Below are 20,968 nucleotides of genomic sequence, written 5' to 3' on the forward strand. Positions count from 1 at the left end.
AGGTTTGCTGGGCATATACTGAATGAAATTGCAACGTCCCCTAAATGCAAGAAGTTGCTCATCCACTGTCACTAGAATGGTAATGCTTAGTACAGTTCTTGATAAAAAGATTCCAGATGTAGCTAACGGGTGCTAATTTATCTGTTTCCAACCTGACAGGACGAGTTCTCTTGTCATCAAAACGAAGGCTTCTCCGAATATTCTCAAATCTATAGACTAACATTGTAGCTTTGTAATGTGGATCTGAAAAAGGGTTCATAAAGAGTTCTGATAGGAACATTGTATGATTTTGTACTCCCTGCCAGAAGAGTAAGGCCAATATAAGCATACAGTTCCTCTTTTGTTATATTTTTCCATGTTTTTTTTTTTTTCTTCCTGAAGCGATACATTTTCCTTCTAAGTTAGTACACAAAACTACCTCATCTACAATATCATCTGAAAAAATTTTACAGAACATCTCTCTTTTGGACAAGAATTGTGGAATTCCTACAGTTCCTTAAGCAACTCTAACAATATTATGTGATGGGGTTTGTCCAAGAACCTCAGCAGTACTGTTCCAAAAAACATTAGTTTTGGATGTTCTATTTGTACATTCTGCTGGATCCATTACTTCATCATCTGAAGAATCACTGGACGATGAAGTAGAGACATTAGCTGGTGGCATGTACTCTTCATCAGACAAAGAAAGTTCACTGTCTTCATCACTATCAAAAATGATTACTTCGATTTCTTGGTCAGTCAAACCCCTGGATGTAGACTGTGCCATTGTAACCTTATAACTCAGTAAACTAAAATGAAAAAAAAAAAAAAATTACAATCAGGGTTGTACACTCTTTGTAAAGGTACTGTCACACTTAGCGATGTACCAGCGATCCCAACCAGCGATATGACGCAGTCAGGATCGCTGGTACATCGCTAAGTGGTCGCTAGTGAGCTGCCACACAGGCAGATCTCACCAGCGATATCGCTGGCGACAGGGGTCGCTACTTACCTGTCACACTAGGCGATCCTGCGTCCTCCCGCCCGGCTCCACGCTCGTCTCTCCACAGGAAGCGCCGCAGGAAGCTGACGACGAGAAACAGTCCAGGACGTTCTCGCGCAATCAGCGATGAGCAGCCGGTCGTAGGCAAGTATCACACACACAGCGATATCGCTAGCAATATCGCTATAACGTCACAAGTTATAGCGATATTGCTAGCGATATCGCTTAGTGTGACAGGCCCTTTAGTGTGTGTGCTAAGGGTAAAGTGCAGACTCCTCCTCTCACCTTCAGCAGGTCACCACTTTCTTTTAGGTGTAGAAGCTTTTGGATTTTTGGAACTCAGAAAGTTTCTTTTTCAAGAAAGAAAGCCGACTCCTTCCTCCAAAGTCTCTTCAGCAAGTAGCACACAATGAACAGTGTTCAGGACCTATGATGATGTCAGAGACTCATGACGTTGTGAGGGAGCCTCCTTCCCAAGATGACATGACCATGTAGTCAGGCAGAATTCACACTCTTCATAGCAACAGCAGAGTCATAAAGACTGAGTCAAAGTCTTCCCCAGCAACAGTGAATACAAAAAGACTTAGGATCACATGTAAACCTAGTACGGGCCTAAAAGGCCCCAGGTATATGAATATGGGGTATTCACAAAAAAGAGTTGTTATACCGAAATGCCTGTAACATAAAAATAAATGAACAACTGGAAATGACAAACAACTATATACCTGAGGAATACCTAGAGTTTCAAAATTCTAACCAGGGCTGTGGAGTCGGTAAGCCAAACCTGCGACTCCGACTCCTCAATTTCCCTTACACCGACTCCCACATATATTGCTTATATTTAAGTGAAAAATTTATTGTAGTACAATGTGAACATCAGACATTTAATCATTTCTATGATCTAATAATCAAGATATTTAGATAGAACATAATATCTATTTATTGGAATACAGCTTTAGAACACAAAAAACTAATACATTGTAAATATGTAATACACTGTATACATGTACACGGTACAGACCAAAGTTTGGACACACCTCAAAGAGTTTTCTTTATTTTCATGACTATGAAAATTGTAGATTCACTCTGAAGGCATCAAAACAATTAACACATGTGGAATTATATAATTAAAGTGTGAAACAACTGAAAATATGTCTTATATTCTAGATTCCTCAAAGTAGCCACCTTTTGCTTTGATTACTGCTTTGCACACTCTTGGCATTCTCTTGATGAGGTTCAAGTGGTAGTCACCAGAAATGGTCTTCCAACAGTCTTGAAGGAGTTCCCAGAGATGCTTAGCACTTGTTGGCCCTTTTGCCTTCACTCTGCGGTCCGGCTCACCCCAAACCATCTCAATTGGGTTCAGGTCTGGCGACTGTGAAGGCCAGGTCATCTGGCGTAGCACCCCATCACTCTCCTTCGTCAAATAGCCCTTACACAGCCTGGAGGTGTGTTTGAGGCCATTGTCCTGTTGAAAAATAAATGGCCCAACTAAACACAAACCGGATGGAATAGCATGCCGCTGCAAGATGCTGTGGTAGCCATGCTGGTTCAGTATGCCTTCAATTTTGAATAAATCCCCAACACTGTCACCAGCAAAGCACCCCCACACCTCCTCCTCCATGCTTCACGTTGGGAACCAGGCATGTAGAGTCCATCCGTTCACCTTTTCTGCGTCACACAAAGACATGGTGGTTGGAACCAAAGATCTCAAGTTTGGACTCATCAGACCAAAGCACAGATTTCCACTGGTCTAATGTCCATTCCGTGTGTTCTCTAGCCCAAACAAGTCTCTTCTGCTTGTGGCCTGTCCTTAGCAGTGGTTTCCTAGCAGCTATTTTACCATGAAGGCCTGCTGCACAAAGTCTCCACTTAACAGTTGTTGTAGAGATGTGTCTGCTGCTAGAACTCTGTGTGGCATTGACCTGGTCTCTATTCTGAGCTCCTATTAACTGGCGATTTCTGAGGCTGGTGACTAGGATGAACTTATCCTCCGCAGCAGAGGTGACTCTTGGTCTTCCTTTCCTGGGGCAGTCCTCATGTGAGCCAGTTTCTTTGTAGCGCTTGATGGTTTTTGCCAATGCACTTGGGGACACTTTCAAAGTTTTCTCAATTTTTCAGACTGACTAACCTTCATTTCTTAAAGTAATGATGGCCACTCATTTTTCTTTACTCAGCTGCTTTTTTCTTGCCATAATACAAATTCTAACAGTCTATTCAGTAGGACTATCACCTGGGTATCCACCAGACTTCTGTACAACACAACTGATGGTCCCAACCCCATTTATAAGGCAAGAAATCCCACTTATTAAACCTGACAGGGCACACCTGTGAAGTGAAAACCATTTCCAGTGACTACCTCTTGAAGCTCATCAAGAGAATGCCAAGAGTGTGCAAAGCAGAAATCAAAGCAAAAGGTGGCTACTTTGAAGAACCTAGAATATAAGACACACAGTATTTTCAGTTGTTTCACACTTTTTTGTTAATTATATAATTCCACATATGTTAATATGAATTAACATGTTTTGTATGACATGTTTAATATGAATTAACACAAGGTTTTCAGAGTGAATCTACAATTTTCAGTCATGAAAATAAAGAAAACGCTTTGATTGAGAAGGTGTGGCCAAACTTTTGGTCTGTAGTGTGTATATATATATATATATATATATATATATATATATATATATATATATATATATATATATATATATATATATATACACACACACACACACACTATGACTTATCTCGGCTAAGATAAAGCCTAGATCCTCAGAAAACATTCACACTATGGGCGTAGCCAGGATCAAACCTAGGGGGGGGGGGGGCAGAATCTCATACTGTTCCGCAGAATTTCATACTGCACACCTCAGCTGCTGCAGAACCTCATACATCACACTCCTACACTTGAAAATAAAGCCTGCACCTTAAGAAGATGTGGTGATGAATGCAGTCTATTTATTCCAACTATCAGTTGATGTTACTGAAGACGAGCAATGCCTGTCCTGGGCGTCCTTTTGGGCAGCTATGAGGTGTACCTGACTGGTGCGAAAAAAAAAAAAAAAGGAGTGTTAGTCTGTGTGCTATCCGGCTTGCATTCTTTTTGGTACAGATACGATATGGATAAATGGATATATAGATAGCAAAAGCAGATTAGAAATCTGCTCTATTGAAGAAAACATTATCTATGAGCTCAAAAACCTTTCAGGTGATGCAGTTTTTTAAAAAGCTGATCTGCTTTTGCAACTGAAAAACGTATCTTCAAAAAAAACGCAGGGAAAACGCTATGTGTGAATGTAGCCTTAGATCAGGAATAGAACAGTCATTTATAGGACATTTCATAACTTTCCCAAATTCCTATGAAAAAATATTGAGCATATTCTGCATTGAATTACTGTACCCAATTTATTATATATTTTAGGAGTCGGTCCATTTTATACCGACTCCAACTCCACCAAAATGAGCACCGACTCCACAGCCCTGATTCTAACTAAAGTAATCTTGAGAAAATAGAAAACAATTAACAGGGCGGGGCTGCGAGGCCCCAGGTATGCGTTCTAGGGTTAACATGTCACTCGCGCACACAAGACAAACTCGAGTAATGAACACACGCGCTCATGGCTAACCACAAGTTCTCAATGAAAGTCTATGCGAGGCAAAACCAGGCTCTCGCACATTTGTATTGGAGCTGTGACCTCCAGGAAACAATGGAGCGATCCAGCAAAGTGACAAATCTGCTGGAGAACAACGGGTGCAGCGGCAATACAAGGGGGGGGGGGGGGGCTTGACACGGCGCAGGTATGTGCAGCAGACTTGTACTATACACAAGCCAGTGACAATTGTGCCCCATCTCCCAGTACTTTATAGTATAAAATTAGCGTTGAATTCATCAGAGGGGAAAAAAAAAGAAAAAAACCCACACCCCATTGGTTAACCCCTTACCTACAAATGACGTAATATTCAGTCCATGTGACCATGGACCTAATTACCATGGACGGAATATTACGTTATCGCGATCAGCGGCGCCCACGTGGTGAGCGCCGCTGATCGCGGCCGAGTGTCAGCTAATTATCATAGCTGACACCCGGCACAATGTGTCAGGGGCGGTCACGGACCGCCCCCGACACGTTAACCCCTTGCACACCGCAATCAAACACGATCACGGTGTACCGGGGGTTAAAGGGAAGCATCGGCAGGGAGGGGGCTCCCTCCGTGCTTCCCTGAGCCCCCCACGGCAGCGCAATGTGCAGCGCTGCTGCGGGGGACTCCTTTCCTGCAGGTCCCCGGATCCAATATGGCGACGGGGACCTCCGGGGGCCTGCAGGAAGCTGGCTTCCTCAGTGCCTGCAAAGCGCAGGCATGAGGAAGCCTGTGCAGTGCCTGTGACAGATCGCTGATCTGTCACAGTGATCTGTGATGTGACAGATCAGCGATCTGTAACAGGACAGTGATGTCCCCCCTGGGACATTGTAATAAAGTAAAAAAAGTGTAAAAATAATTAAAAAAAAATAAATCGCCAAATAAATTAAAAAAATATTCCCCAATAAATTCATTTTTTTGGAAATAAAAAAAAAACAAAAAAAGTACACATATTTGGTATCGCCGCGTCCGTAACGACCTGCCCTATAAAACTGTCCCAATAGTTAACCCCTTAAGCGAACCCCTTAAAAAATAAAAATAAAAAACAAAGCAAAAAATAATGATTTATTATCATACCGCCGAACAAAAAGTTCAATAACGCGCGATCAAAAAGACGCATATAAATATCCATGGTACCGCTGAAAACGAGCCACCATACAGCATCATCAGCGAAAAAATAAAAAAAGTTATAGCTCGCAGAATAAAGTGATGCAAAAATAATTATTTTTTATATAAAATTGTTTTCATTGCATAAAAGCGCCAAAACATAAAAAAAATGACCTAAATGAGGTATCGCTGCAACCGTACTGACCCGAAGAATAAAACCGCCTTATAAATTTTACCGCACCCAGAACGGCGTAAACGCACCACCCAAAAGAAATTCATGAAACGCTGGTTTTTGTAAATTCTGCGTCCCAAAAAACTAAATAAAAAGCGATCAAAAAATGTCACATGCCCGAACATGATACCAATAAAAGCGTCAACTCGTCCCGCAAAAAATAAGACCTCACATGACTCGGTGGGTCAAAATATGGAAAAATTATAGCTCTCAATATGTGGTGATGCAAAAACTATTTTTACAATAAAAAGCGTCTTTTAGCGTGCGACAGCTGTCAAACATAAAAACCGCCATAAATAGTAAATTAAACCCCCCGTTATCACCCCCTTAGTTAGGGAAAAATAATAAAATTAAAAAAATGTATTTATTTCCATTTTCCCATTAGGGTTAGGGCTAGAATTGGGGGTTTCCACTATTTGCGCACATCAGGTGCTCTCCAAACGCAACATGGCATCTGATCTCAATTCCAGCCAATTCTGCGTTGAAAAAGTCAAATTGTGCTCCTTCCCTTCCAAGCTCTGCCATGCACCCAAACAGTGTTTTACCCCCTCATATGGGGTATCAGCCTACTCAGGACAATTTGCAAAACAACTTTTGGGGTCCTATTTCTCCTGTTGCCCTTAGGAAAATAAAAATTTGGGGCCAAAAATATCATTTTTGTGGAAAAAAAATTTTTTGTTAGTTTCACGCCTGGGCGTTATAAACTTCTGTGAAGCCCTTGGGGGTTCAAAGTTCTCACCACACATCTAGATAAGTTCCTTGGGGGGTCTAGTTTCCAAAATGAGGTCATTTGTGGGGGGTTTCCACTGTTTTGGTACATCAGGGGCTTTCCAAACACGACATGGTGTCTGATCTCAATTCCAGCCAAAAAAGTCAAATGGCGCTGCTTGCCTTCCGAGCTCTGCCATGTGCCCAAATAGTCATTTACACCCACATATGGGGTATCAGCGTACTCAGGACAAATTGCACAATAACTTTTAGGGTCCTGTTACCCTTGGGAAAATAAAAATTGGGGGTGAAAAGATCATTTTGTGGAAAAAATATGATTTTTTAATTGTACCGCTGTACATTATAAACTTCTGTAAAGCCCTTGTGGGTTCAAAGTTCTCACCACATATCTAGATAAGTTCCTTAGGGGGTCTAGTTTCAAAAATGGGGTCACTTGTGAGGGGGTTTCCACTGTTTAGGCACATCAGGGGCTCTCCAAACGCGACATCCGATCAGAATTCCAGCCAATTTTGCATTGAAAAAGTCAAACGGCGCTCCTTCCCTTCTGAGCTCTGCCATGCGCCGAAACAGTGGTTCCCCCCCACATATCAGGTATCAGCGTGCTCAGGACAAATTGCACAATAATTTTTGTAGTCCAATTTCTCCTGTTACACTTGGTAAAATAAAAAAAAATTGAACCTGAAGTAATTTTTTATGTGAAAAAGTTGTTAATTTTTTTTAAATATTCAAAAAATTCCTGTGACGCACCTTAAGGGTTAGTAAACTCCTTGAATGTGGTTTTAAGCACCTTAAGGGGTGCAGTTTTTAGAATGGTGTCACTTTTGGGTATTTTCTATCATATAGACCCCTCAAAGTGGCTTCAAATGTGATGTGGTCCGCAAAAATAAAATGGTGTTGTAAAAATGAGAGATCGCTGGTCAACTCTTATATCTTACTAACAAATAAAAATTTTGGTTCCAAAATTGTGCTGATGTAAAGTAAACACGTGGCAAATATTACTTATTAACTTTTTTGTGTGCCATATCTCTGTGATTTAAGGGTATAAAAATTCAAAGTTGGAAAATTGCGGAATTTTCAAAATTTTCGCCAAATTTCCTTTGTTTTCATAAATAAACGCAAGTTATATGAATGAAATTTTACCACTAACATGAAGTACAATATGTCACGAGAAAACAATGTCAGAATCACCGGGATCCACGGAAGCGTTTCAGAGTTATTACCTCATAAAGAGACAGTGGCCAGAATTGTAAAAATTGGCCTGGGAGTTAACGTGCAAACCACCCTTGGTAGTGAAGGGGTTAACTAAACGGAATAAATTAAGCTTAACTACAATAAAAAAATACAGAATAAGTCAAAAAGGTTATGCTTATGTTAAACTTTCTTCCCAATATCAGCTGTTTCTGACTATACACGGAAATTAGTAGCTAGAGAACAGGGCAGTGCCGCAGTGAGTAGAGTGAAGCCCTCAGGAAACCTCCCATCACTAGAAGCACAACACCAACGCTAAGGACGCCATTACAGCAGCTCGCACACATATACCGGCCATTCGTGGGCCAATTTCACGTCACACTTACACCTATGCCGCTCCCCCTCGTTACTCAGCGGTAAATCTCTGTAACATCCGGACGACACTCACCGCACTACCTCACGAACGATCCACGCAAAATGGCGCAACTGCCGAAGCTGCTCTGTAACAGCTGCGAAAGAGATGGGCGGGGCTCACACGTAAAAATGAAGTTGATTGGCCGGCTCAGGATGCGTGTTACATCATGATTGGCTTAGTTCAGTTTCCCGCCTTGGTGGACAGGAAGTAGCTCGTTACACGGCAGCTAGCAGTGCACCGCGGCGCGCTTCCTCCTGAAGGAGGCCGCCGTTTTGTCGTTCAGTCATTGCTCGTTCTTTGTGCTCCGGGAATGGCGTAGTGTAAGTAAAAGGGTGTCAGGAAAAACCGCTCAGAACGGAAAACTATAGAAAGAGTTGGCGAATATGCGAAACTGAAGTGACATCATCGCGTGCGCGGTTTTTTTTTACCTCATGTACGTCATACGGCAGCCATTTTTTTGCTGAGGTAATTTACCAGAGATACCATTCTGACACGTTTTTTTACGATAACTATTTTCTCACATGAGCAGTAACTTGCACCAAGCGCCTCAATGTAAAATTTTACCCTTTCAAAACTGAAGCCTATTTTCCATTTTTTGCTTATTCCTTTCTTCCAAGAGCCATTGCTTTTTTTTTTTTTTTTATTCTGTCGATATGGCTGTAATGAAGACGTGTTTTTTAAAGAAAATTTTTTTTTCGAAGTAGTCATTCATTTTAACAAAGAATATACTAGAAAATGAGTAAAAAAAAATTAAATGGGAAGAAATGGTACCAAAAAAATGCTTCCACCATTGATATTTTAAAAGTTTTCCTTGTGAGGTAATAAAAAAAGGAACCTGGAAATATGATTCTCCAGGTCAGTACGGTCATGAACAAACCAAACTTGGTTAGATGTTTTTTTTTTGGATTTCAGTGTCAAAAAAATAAAAATATGTATTTTTTTAAAAAAATATATATTTTATTGGTTGGTTTGAAAGGGGGGGGGGTGGGGCTGTGTTGCCTTTTTTAGAACCTCTTTCCCCTGTCTTTATAATTATGTCCTCCCTCTAAGGGCTCGTACTCTTCTGCAAGAAAAAGGCACGAGTGCGATCTGATAAAAAATCGGATTGCGCTCTGACCAACGTTAAAGGGAATCTGTCACCAGGTTCGGCTGATATGAGCTGTGGCCACCACCTTTCAGGGCTTATCTACAGCATACTATAATGCCCCTGATCCAACCTGCAAGAGAAGAAAAACATAGCTCCCACCCGTCCCGATCCTCGCTGGACAGTCCCGTTTTTGACACCCCCCACCCGAGTCCTGCCCGGGACGCTATTTTTAATGCATTGCCCCCCCATGCACCAATGCCATCCTTGCCCTCCCAGATTAGACCCACTGCAGCCTGCAATGATGTGGCTGGGCTGTGTGTTCTGTGCACACAGGGCCTGTGAGAGGGGAGGAGTCGGGTCACATGATCAGGGGCCTCCGTGTCTGCACTCTGCTGTGCTGGTCATTATGATGCTGGATGAGGGTAAGTTTATATGTGGGGTCAGGAGGGGTTTACATTGTGGATGTAGCAGAGCTGCGCGTGTACGGAGCGGCGCCGTGCGTGTACGAGGTGTACGGAGCGGCGCCGTGCGTGTACGAGGTGTACAGAGCGGAGTCGCGTGTGTATGAGGTGAGCGGAGCAGCACCATGTGTGTACGAGGTGTACGGAGCAGAGCCGTGTGTATGGAGCCATGTGTGTATGAGGTGTACAGAACAAAGCCGCGCGTGTACGAGGTGAGCGGAGCAAACACCGTGTGTGTACGGAGCAGAGCTGTGTGTGTGCGAGGTGTACAGAGCGGAGCCGCGTGTGTATGGAGCCATGTGTGTATGAGGTGTACAGAACGAAGCCACGTGTGTACGAGGGGTACGGAGTGGAGCCGCGAGTGTACGAGGTGTACGGAGCCGCGCGTGTACAAGGTGTACAGAGCGGTGCCGCGCGTGTATGAGGTGTGTGCAAAATAATATATATACATATATAATATGTGTGCAAAATGTAAAGCGCTATATAAAAATAAAGATTATTATTATTATAGGTGTACGGAGCGGAGTCGCGTGTGTATGAGGTATGCAGAGCCGAGCCGTGTGTGTACAGGATATACGGAGTGGAGCCAAATGTTTACAAGGCATACAAAGCGGGCTTTTCCCACAGACACAGGAGTACACGGCGGAGCCCCGAGGAGCACTTTAAAACTCGCACATTGACGGTCCACCGGAAGTGATGTGCTGGAAGCTGACCTGAAATGAGGTAATTTCATGAGATTGTGACGGAACCAAGAATGCTTCAGATCCATCACCATGTTCTCCTCCAACAGCGCGGACAGCAGGATCGCCTTGGAATCGAGGATGCCGGCCATGTGTGCGGATCATGATATGTCCTGCTCCGGGAGGCTCAGGTGGGCATTACAATGGGAGCTGGGCTACTATAGTATATAGAATCTTTCTTTCTCTCTGCTTCTTTCTCATTCTTTGTTCTGTCTTTCACTCTTTTTCTTTCTCTGTTCTTTCTCTACTTTTTTCTTTCTCTTTATCCGTTCTTTCCTTTGCTTTCCTCTCTTTCTCTCTGTTCTTTCTTTACTTTCTCTGTTCTTTCTTTCCCCTTATCTGTTCTTTCTTTCCCCTTTTTCTCTTTCTTTCTTTCCCCACTTTCTATCGCTCTGTTCTTTCTTTCCCCTTTCTTTCTTTTTCTGTTCTTTTTTTTCTTTCTTTCTCTCTGTTCTTTCTATCTGTTCTTGCTCTCCTTTCTTTCGTCTTTCTTTCCCCTCTTTCTCTCTCTCTGTTCTTTTTTCTGTCCCCTCTTTCTTTCTCTTTATTTCTTTTTCTCTGTTCTTTCTTTTCCCTCTCTGTTCTTTCTTTTCCCTCTCTGTTCTTTCTTTCCTTCTCTTTCTCTCTAATCTTTTTTTCATTCTCTGTTCTTTCTCCTTTCTTTCCTTTATTTCTTTCCCCTTTCTTTCTGTTCTTTCTCCTTCTTTCTTTACTTCTTTCTGTCTCTCCTTTCTTTCTCTGTGTTCTTTCTTTCCCCTTTCTTTCGCTCTCCCTCTGTTCTTTTTTCTGTCCACTTTTTCTTTCTGTTCTTTATTTCGTTCTTTCTCTGTTCTTTTTCCCCTTTGTTATTTATTTCTTTTTCTCTCTGTTCTTCCTTTCTTTTTACCTGTTTTCTCTGTTCTTTCTATCTGTTCTTTCTTTCCCCTCTTTCTCTCTGTTCTTTTTTTCTGTCCCCTTTCTTTCTCTCTGTTCTTTCTTTCCCCTTTCTTTCTCTCTGTTCTTTCTTTCCCCTTTCTCTCTGTCCTTTCTTCTCTCGCTGTTCTTCCTCTCTGTTCGTTCTTTCTCTGTTTTCTTTCTTTTCCTCAGTACCTGTCAGTGGGCCCACAGTACTAGCCACTATGACCATAATGCCAGCCACTGTGCCCTCAGTACCAGTCAGTGTGATCATCAGTGCTAAATGGGTGCGGTTGGGCATGGACATGAGTGTGAGTAGCTGTGAAATGGGTGTGGTCAGGGCATGGCCTAAAATTTGCCACGGCGCGCTGCACATCCTTTGTCCCTCATTCCCTTCAAAAGTGGGAGGTATGGAAAAATGAGTGTTATTATACTCACCCAGGGACAGTCTGGTCCGATGGGTGTTGCAGGTTCGGATCCGGCGCCTCCCATCTTGTTGAGACATCGCCCTCCTGCTTGCTTCACAGGCTCCCCAGCAGGCGTACTTACCTGCCATGTTGAGGGCAGAGCAAAGTACTGCAGTGTGCATGCGTCAGGAAAGGTCAGAGAAGCCCTGCAGTACTGCGCACTGCCCTCAACAGGGCAGACAAGTACGCCTGCGAAGGAGCGCAATGCCGGGGAGCCATGAAGCAAGCAGGAGGGCAGCATTGCAAGAAGATGGGAGGTGCCAGACAAGGACCTGCGACACCCATTGGACCGGACCTCCCTACAGGCAAGTATAATAAAAAGTTATTTTTCTTCTCATCTAGGTCGGATCGGGGGCTTATCTACAGCATTATAGAATGCTGTAGATAAGCCTTGAAAGGTGGTGGCAGTAACTCGTATCTGCCAAACCTGGTGACAGGTTCACTTTAATCTGAGTCCTTGCTCACTTGCAATTTTTTTTCTCAGCTAAATCGGACTGAGAAAAAAAATGGCAGCATACTGAGATTGTCTTCGTATATCAGACAAGACTTGTTAATGCAAGTCAATGGGTGCGAGAGAGAAAAAAAAAACGCATAGTACTCTGACCATGCGATTTTTACACATCCATGTAAATGAAAAGACATTTTAGCAGCCGCAAAAAGTTAAATCACTGCATGATCTGACAGAATATAATTGATATATAGACATAGAATAAATAGCTACAGTCATGGCCAAAAGTATTGACACCCCTGCAATTCTGTCAGATAATACTCAGTTTCTTCCTGAAAATGATTGCAAACACAAATTCTTTGGTATTATTATCATCATTTAATTTGTCTTAAATGAAAAAAACACAAAAAGAATTGTCCTAAAGCCAAATTGGATATAATTCCACACCAAACATAAAAAAGAGGGTGGACAAAAGTATTGGCACTGTTCGAAAAATCCTGTGATGCTTCTCTAATTTGTGTAATTAGCAGCACCTGTAACTTACCTGTGGCACCTAACAGGTGTTGGCAATAACTAAATCACACTTGCAGCCAGTTGACATGGATTAAAGTTGACTCAACCTCTGTCCTGTGTCCTTGTGTGTACCACATTGAGCATGGAGAAAAGAAAGAAGACCAAAGAACTGTCTGAGGACTTGAGAAACCAAATTGTGAGGAAGCATGAGCAATCTCAAGGCTACAAGTCCATCTCCAAAGACCTGAATGTTCCTGTGTCTACCGTGCGCAGTGTCATCAAGAAGTTTAAAGCCCATGGCACTGTGGCTAACCTCCCTAGATGTGGATGGAAAAGAAAAATTGACAAGAGATTTCAACGCAAGATTGTGCGGATGTTGGATAAAGAACCTCGACTAACATCCAAACAAGTTCAAGCTGCCCTGCAGTCCGAGGGTACAACAGTGTCAACCCGTACTATCCGTCGGCATCTGAATGAAAAGGGACTGTATGGTAGGAGACCCAGGAAGACCCCACTTCTTACCCCAAGACATAAAAAAGCCAGGCTGGAGTTTGCCAAAACTTACCTGAAAAAGCCTAAAACATTTTGGAAGAATGTTCTTTGGTCAGATGAGACAAAAGTAGAGCTTTTAGGGCAAAAGCATCAACATAGAGTTTACAGGAGAAAAAAGAGGCATTCAAAGAAAAGTACACGGTCCCTACAGTCAAACATGGAGGAGGTTCCCTGATGTTTTGGGGTTGCTTTGCTGCCTCTGGCACTGGACTGCTTGACCGTGTGCATGGCATTATGAAGTCAGAAGACTACCAACAAATTTTGCAGCATAATTTAGGGCCCAGTGTGAGAAAGCTGGGTCTACCTCAGAGGTCATGGGTCTTCCAGCAGGACAATAACCCAAAACACACTTCAAAAAGCACTAGAAAATGGTTTGAGAGAAAGCACTGGAGACTTCTAAGGTGGCCAGCAATGAGTCCAGAACTGAATCCCATAGAACACCTGTGGAGAAATCTAAAAATGGCAGTTTGGAGAAGGCACCCTTCAAATATCAGGGACCTGGAGTAGTTTGCCAAAGAAGAATGATCTAATATTCCAGCAGAGCATTGTAAGAAACTCATTGATGGTTACCGGAAGCGGTTGGTCGCAGTTATTTTGGCTAAAGGTTGTGCAACCAAGTATTAGGCTGAGGGTGCCAATACTTTTGTCCGGCCCATTTTTGGAGTTTTGTGTGAAATTATCAATGTTTTGCTTTTTGCTTCATTCTCTTTTGTGTTTTTTCATTTAAGACAAATTAAATGAAGATAATAATACCAAAGAATTTGTGTTTGCAATCATTTTCAGGAAGAAACTGAGTATTATCTGACAGAATTGCAGGGGTGTCAATACTTTTGGCCATGACTGTATAAAGATGTCAGTGACATATGAGTACAGTGACTATGCAGCTTATTGTACATGTATGTAATTAATAAATCTTTAAAAAATGGCATGTGATCCCCTGACATTTTATTAACCAGCAGAGGGACAGTGGACAGCTGAGGGTAGATGTTTATTACCTCGGAAGGGGGAAGTACCCATGGATCTTCCCATGCTATTAATTTCAGCTCACAGCTGTATACTTAGCATATACCGTATTTTTCGGACTATAAGACGCACCGGACCATAAGACGCACCCCAATTTTCAGAAGGAAAATAGGGAAAAAAATAATATGTCAAATGGGGGTCCGTCTTACAGTCCGAATTCAGCTTACCTGGGAAGGGATCCGGCACAGGTGGAGGAGTAGTCACAAGGGTCATTCAGTGGTCCAGGCGCGTGCGGTGGCGGCTCTGTGCTGGGGCAGGTTGGTTGTGCAGGGGCAGCTGTGCTGGGGCAGGGGCAGCTGTGCTGGGGCAGCTGTGCTGGGGCAGCTGTGCTGGGGCTGGGGCAGCTGTCCTGAGGCTGGGGCAACTGTGCCTCTGCGGGGTGGTGGTGGCGGCGGGCTGTGCTCCGCTGCAGGGGCGGCTGCTCTGCCGGCATTTCCTCCAAGCCCGGAGGCCCCCCGCACATCCCTTGCTGGCCGCCGCCATGTTGCGGTGGCCTCCGGGAACATGGACGCCGGGAAGATGGCCGCCGATCCGGGGATGGCGCATGCGCGGGTTCAGATCTCGTCCCGAAATCTAGTCCCCCGAGATTTCGGGACGAGATCTGAACCCGCGCATGCGCCGTCCCCGGACCGGCGGCCATCTTCTCGGCGGCCATGTTCCCGGAGGCCACCGCAACATGGCGGCCAGCAAGGGATGTGCGGGGGGCCACCGGGCTTGGAGGAAATGCCGGCGGAGCCGCCGCCCCTGCACCGGAGCACAGCCCACAGCCCCGCCCGCTGCCACCACCGCACCACAGAGCCCCAGAGGTGAGTATATTGCGACCATAAGACGCACCCCCCACTTTCCCCAAAAATTTTTGGGGAAAAAAGTGCGTCTTATGGTCCGAAAAATACGGTAATGGTTATTAAAATGGAGGAACCCCCCCCCCCCCCAAAAAAAAAAAAATGAAGTAGGGTCCCCCTATAATAACCAGCAAAGGGTAGGCTGACAGCTGTTAACCCCTTAACGACCAGGGGTATTTCAGTTTTGAATTTCCGTTTTTTGATCCCCTTCTTCCCAGAGCCATACATTTTCGGTCAATTTGGCCATGTGAGGGCTTGTTTTTTGTGGGACGAGTTGTACTTTTGAGCACCATTTGTACTGGAAGTTTATTAGCTGAAACAATCATTTTACACATGTCTGTCACATCACCTGTTGGGAACAGCAGCGCCACCATCAGAATGCTGCGGGAGAGAGTATATATAATTTTTATTTTCTATGGGGTCTTGAATTCATTAAGCAGCTGTTGTCTAGGAATGGACAACCCCTTTAATCATTTGGAAGGGACACGAATCTGAGGACCATCATTGTTCCATTCTGCTTCTGCTGTGCTCCTTGCTATGCCCAACTCTGTTATATTGCCACTGTGTGCCTCTTAACATACTCAGCTCTGCCACATCGATGGGCTTGGCTACATTGTCACTATGTGATTCTGGAAATATCAGTTACATTGCTGGGCTCTTCTACATAGCCAGGGTTTCTCCACACACAGAGAAAACGGCATTGGAACAAGCACAAAGCTCGAAATGGAACGGAGAGCTGTTATTAGGAGAATGAATAAATACAAGACTGGAAAAAAAAAAACAACGCGCAATAGGGTCTTACCATGTAAACAGAGAATAGATGAAATCAGAGTATGCTCAACTGGAAGGCTCGCAACAGTCTCAACCCCTTTTTAAGGCTTGTAAAAGGTGTCTGCAGCATCACCACAAAGATAAGACAAAATGCTGGAGACTGAGGTGGGAGTCAAGCCGGGCTGCCAGAGATACGATACACAATAGGAAACCAAGTGGAGTGGAGATGCGGTTTTATTCGACAACGTGTTTTGAGGCAATCCAACCTCTTCATCAAGCAAACTAAATTGTGGCTAGATTACCTCAAAACGCGTTGACGAATAAAACCGCATCTACACTCTATTTAGTTTCACATTGTGTATCATATTTCTGGCAGCGCAGCTTTACACCCTCTTCAACTTCCAGCATTTCTGTCATTAGAAAACAGCTAAGGCAGAAGCCAATGCTCTGGGTTGGTGTTTTTTTTTTAGGATTAAACGTGTAGTCAACAACTTGGACAGCCACTTTTTATTTCCCATGTTTGGCCCAGTTATAAGGAAAAAAAGCTTATACTCGTCTCCATTGCCGACGCCGTTCCAGCGGTGTTGGCACTCATGTTCCCGAGGTTCACGTGAGGTTCTTGTGACACATGAGCCTGGCGCCCAATCACTGCTCACGTTGCTGTCCCCACCTTCCGACGTATTGGTAATCAAGAGGAAGTGAAAGCTGTGGCTGGCAGTTTGCAAGTTATCCACAATCCAAGGAATAATGGCTAACTTTTCGATACAGCATGTCCGAAAAAAAAAAAAAGCAATGACGCACACTTTCTTTTACGCGGCATGCATCTCTTGTCGGGCTGTGTTGCCGCGGGCGCAGAGCAAGCATTTATGCGAAGCCTGCGAATCCAAATGCGCCCAGGAGCCCTCCCCTGCGACCGCGACCAATGTGTCAAATTCCCCGGCGTGGGCCCGATCACTGTCACAGTACATGGCGTCGCTTACGAGAGCAATAGAATCCCTTCAAGCCCCAGATAGGGGCAGGAACAGTGTCTCGCCGCCTTTAGAGGGAACCTCCACCTCACAGGAGCCTCCGGCCTGCAGGGGCCGCCCTCACTCCAGGCAGACCCGGGGGAAGCGAATCCACACGGTGTCGCCCAGTCCATCCGGTGTCTTCGGCATCTGTAAGATCTGCTTCTCGCTCCCCGTCACCAGTGGTTGATAGCGAGCAGACCTCAGATTGCGACTCAGACGAGCCCATTGACCTGGACACTCCAGAGTCACGTGAAACAGTGGACAGCCTCATAGAAGCCGTCAATCAGACCCTGGGGATTGAGGATGATACCGCAGCGGCTACGGGGCATAAAGTGGCATGTAAACAAGTGAAGCGGCCGCACAGAATTTTTTCCTCATCCTGAGTTTGAGGACATAGTGCAGCGGCACAGAGAACGTTCAAAACGGCATTTTTTTCGAGTTAAAGGGTACTCGAAACGCGTTATTCGTTTGCTCTGGACCTCCATAAACAATGGATGGAATCCCCGATAGTGGATCCTCCGGTTTCACGCCTGGCCTCTAAGACCCTGTTATCTGTCCCTAGGGTTTCCTCAATTAAAGATCCCAAGGACTGCCTTATTGAGAGCCTAGCTCGTTCAGGATATGAGGCGTCAGGGTCTGCACTCGCTCCCTCGTTCGCAGCAACTTGGGTAGCCAAGGCTATGATATCATAGTCAGAAACATTAAACAAGGTCGCGCAGGAGCAGGATCTACCTGAAGAGATCTCGGAGGTCACATGTCAGATGACGATAGCTGGAGATTATGTATTGAATGCGCTTTTGGATGGGGCCAATTGTTCAGCACTTGCTGCCGCTAAAGCAATCTCTATCTGAAGATCCCTATGGTTGAGGACATGGCGGGCCGATTCAACTTACAAGAAGTCCTTGACTTCCCTGCCTTATCAGTGCGGCCGCCTAATTTTGGATCAACTTATCTCCGACTCCACAGGAGGAAAGAGCGGGTTTCTCCCTCAACAGAAGGTTAAATCGTTTTTTTTTTTTTTCTCACCCGGTTCAGGCACGTTTTCGGGCCTTTCGCAGTGCCACTGGCCATTCCAGGCCGGGCGTGACGGCATTGGTCAGGTGGCGGCCGCTAAGCAGCCTGAGCCTGGTCCGGGACCCGAATAGGAGACCAGTCCAGGGTCATGCGTTAAAAAACTCCGGGTGGACTACGGGACCCAATTCCGCCACCTCAGGCCGCCCCAACCAGGATAGGGAGCGGCAGGTCATATAGAGCCAACCCATTGGGGAGAATGCGGGCTCAACAGGCCAGATCGAGGGGACCAAGATCCTAAGGATCATCGGCCAAATGACTCGAGGTCTTTACCAGACGACACTAGCAAAGTGGGCAGCCGCCTACTCTGTTTTCAACACGTCTGGGCCAACATCGCTCACGACGCATGGGTAAAAGAATTGGTGTCCTCAGGTCACAAAATAGAATTTGTCAGATACCCTCCAAAATGTTTTTTTCTTTCCCGGCTTCCCAGGGTGGATACCCAGGTAAGGGCTCTATTGGGAGCCATCAAGTTGCTCCTGCACAACGGAGTCATTGTTCCAGTGCCGGAACACGGAAGAGCTCAGGGGTTTTATCCCAACCTTTTTGCGGTTTCCAAAAAGGACGGGTCGGTCAGGTCTGTTTTTGGACCTAAAGCTTCTGAACAAATTCATCAGGATCAGACATTTCCGGATGGAGTCTCCGTTCAGTCATAGCGGTCATGGAGCAGTGAGAATACTTGGCCTCAATTGACAGCCAGGATGCATTTCTGCATATTCCCATTTTTTCCTCCTCATCAGAGGCGGCTACGCTTCGCCATCAGCGTTCAGCATTTTCAGTTCGTAGCGCTACCCTTCGGGCTAGCCACGGCTCCCAGAGTGTTCACAAAGGTTATGGCAATTGTCAGGGCCACACTGCATTCTCGAGACATAGTCGGCTTGCCTTATTTGGACGACCTCTTGATCAAGGGCCCGTTAATACGGGCATGTGAGGAAGGTGTCAATATCACGCTAGATACTCTTGCCGCTTAGATGGTTAGTCAATGCAAAGAAATCATCCAGCTCAGAGGATCTCCTTCCTAGGAATGATCTTTGACACTTGCTGAAGGTTGATAATTCTCCCTCAGAAAAGGGCACTAGTCTCCGGCAGGGAGTCCGGACACTACGCCAACCAGTCCCTCATACCATCCGATCCGCGATAAGGATCCTAGGGAAAATGGTGGCAGCAATCGAAACGATACCTTTCGTCCAGTTCCATACTTCACCCCCTGCAGCACGCCTCGTGTCAGTCTGGGACAAGAATCCTTTCACGCTCACGCTCGATCGGCGGTGCAAACTGTCCTCTCAAGTCAGGCAGTCGCTCGGATGGTGGATAACCAGTTCCTCTCTGGCCTAGGGGAAACCTTTCCCCCCATGTCATGGGCTGCTAATGACAATCGACGTCAGTCTCCTCGGTTGGGGAGCGGTGTTTCGCCACCACACAACCCAGAAACGGTGGTTGCCACAGGAGGCACGCCTCCCAATCAACTTATTGGGGATACGAGCAATTCGGCTGGCTCTGCAGAAGTTTCATCACTTTCTAGCAGGCCGCCCCGTCCGGATTCCATCGGACATCGCCACGGCGGTGGTTTACATAATTTGTCAGGGGGGCACCCGCAGCAGAAGAACCATGCACGGGGTAGAGCACGTTCTTCATTGGGCCGAAGCAAGCCACTCGGTGATTTTGGCTGTCCGCATCCCAGGCGTGGAAAATTGGGCGGCAGACTTCCTCAGCCGGCAGGGTCTTGCATCCGGAGAGTGGTCTCTACATCCCGAAGTTCTTCAACAGATTTGTCAACTGTGGGGAGCTCCGGATGTGGACCTGATGGCTTCCCGAGTGAATGCCAAGGTGCCCACATATGTCGCTCGGGCCAGGGACCCGCAGGCATTCGCGGTGGACGTGTTGGTTCTGCCATGGAACCAGTTTCAACTCCCATATCTATTTCCCCCACTGCCACTACTTCCGAGAGGCAGCAAAGGGATCAAGATGGAAGGGGGGCCAGCGATTCTGCTGGCCCCAGACTGGCCTCGTCGAGCGTGGTACGCAGATCTAAGGCAGCTGCTCGCCGATGTTCCTGGGCGCCTGCTAGAGCGCCCAGATCTACCGTCTCAAGGGCTAATTTGCCACCCGAACTCAGGGACCCTGTGTTTGACGGCAGGGCCGTTGAATCTTGGATTCTAACCCAGGCAGGGTTCGGGAGCAAGGTGGTCGCTACAACGATTAGCGCCCGGAGGCCTGCTTCAGCATGAATTTACCACAACACCTGGAAGGTGTTCTTTGCGTGATGTCGAGGCCGCGGTGTTTCTCCGCTAAGATTCTCGATCTCCAACATCTTGGTTTTTCTCCAGTCGGGCTCATAGAGCCCGGATAGCTCAGTCGGTAGAGCATTAGACTTGGGCTTTGCCCCAGGTTTCCACAGGAGACAAATGTCGGCCTTATCCGCCCTGTCCCAGTGCAGGGTTGCTACCAATTCGCAGGTGAAAACTTTTCATCTGGGGAGTGTCCCACTTGATACCTCCCTATATGGCGCCGATGGACGCCTGGGTTCTTAACATGGTCCTAAGTGTTCTGCAGGAAGCTCCATTGGAACCGCTTCAGGATATCGCTTTGAGGTACCTGTCCTGGGAAGTTGTTCCCCTAGTGGCCTTCACTTCCATCATGCGGGTTTCAGAGCGGGCGGCTCTATCTTGCCAAGCTCCGTTCCTCACTTTCGATAGGTATAAGGTGGTCCTCAGACCAGCCCCTCCTTTTCTGCCTAGGGTCGTGTCCTCTTTTTCACATCAATGAAGATGTTGTTTTGCCTTCATTGTGTCCA

The 20,968-nt window shown here is 45.6% G+C and overlaps 1 protein-coding gene and 1 long non-coding RNA gene across 10 annotated transcripts in view; one reads left to right on the forward strand and one right to left on the reverse strand.

Annotated features, from left to right (window-relative positions):
• LOC141092391 (RNA-binding protein 4B-like) overlaps positions 1-8,452 on the reverse strand; it is a 31,303-nt gene extending 22,851 nt beyond the window's left edge. The window contains exons 1-2 of one of the 5 annotated variants that reach the window (XM_073578513.1): positions 8,329-8,401; positions 3,912-4,027 (exon numbers count right to left, since the gene is read on the reverse strand). The gene's annotated coding sequence lies outside the window, so the exon portion shown is untranslated. Of the gene's footprint in view, positions 1-3,911; positions 4,028-8,266 lie in introns of all 5 variants that reach the window. The other 4 variants (XM_073578514.1, XM_073578511.1, XM_073578516.1 and 1 more) reach the window with 4 other exon arrangements.
• Positions 8,453-8,497: 45 nt separating this feature from the next.
• LOC141092393 (uncharacterized) overlaps positions 8,498-20,968 on the forward strand; it is a 39,806-nt gene continuing 27,335 nt past the window's right edge. For 3 of the 5 annotated variants that reach the window (XR_012232784.1, XR_012232781.1, XR_012232785.1), the window contains exons 1-3: positions 8,546-9,804; positions 10,355-10,566; positions 10,634-10,714. This is a non-coding gene — a long non-coding RNA (uncharacterized lncRNA). Of the gene's footprint in view, positions 9,805-10,354; positions 10,567-10,633; positions 10,715-20,968 lie in introns of all 5 variants that reach the window. The other 2 variants (XR_012232782.1, XR_012232783.1) reach the window with 2 other exon arrangements.

This window comes from Dendrobates tinctorius, unplaced genomic scaffold (assembly GCF_039654945.1).
Source record: "Dendrobates tinctorius isolate UK_male_01 unplaced genomic scaffold, ASM3965494v1 ptg000059l, whole genome shotgun sequence".
Taxonomy (NCBI): Eukaryota; Metazoa; Chordata; class Amphibia; order Anura; family Dendrobatidae; genus Dendrobates; species Dendrobates tinctorius.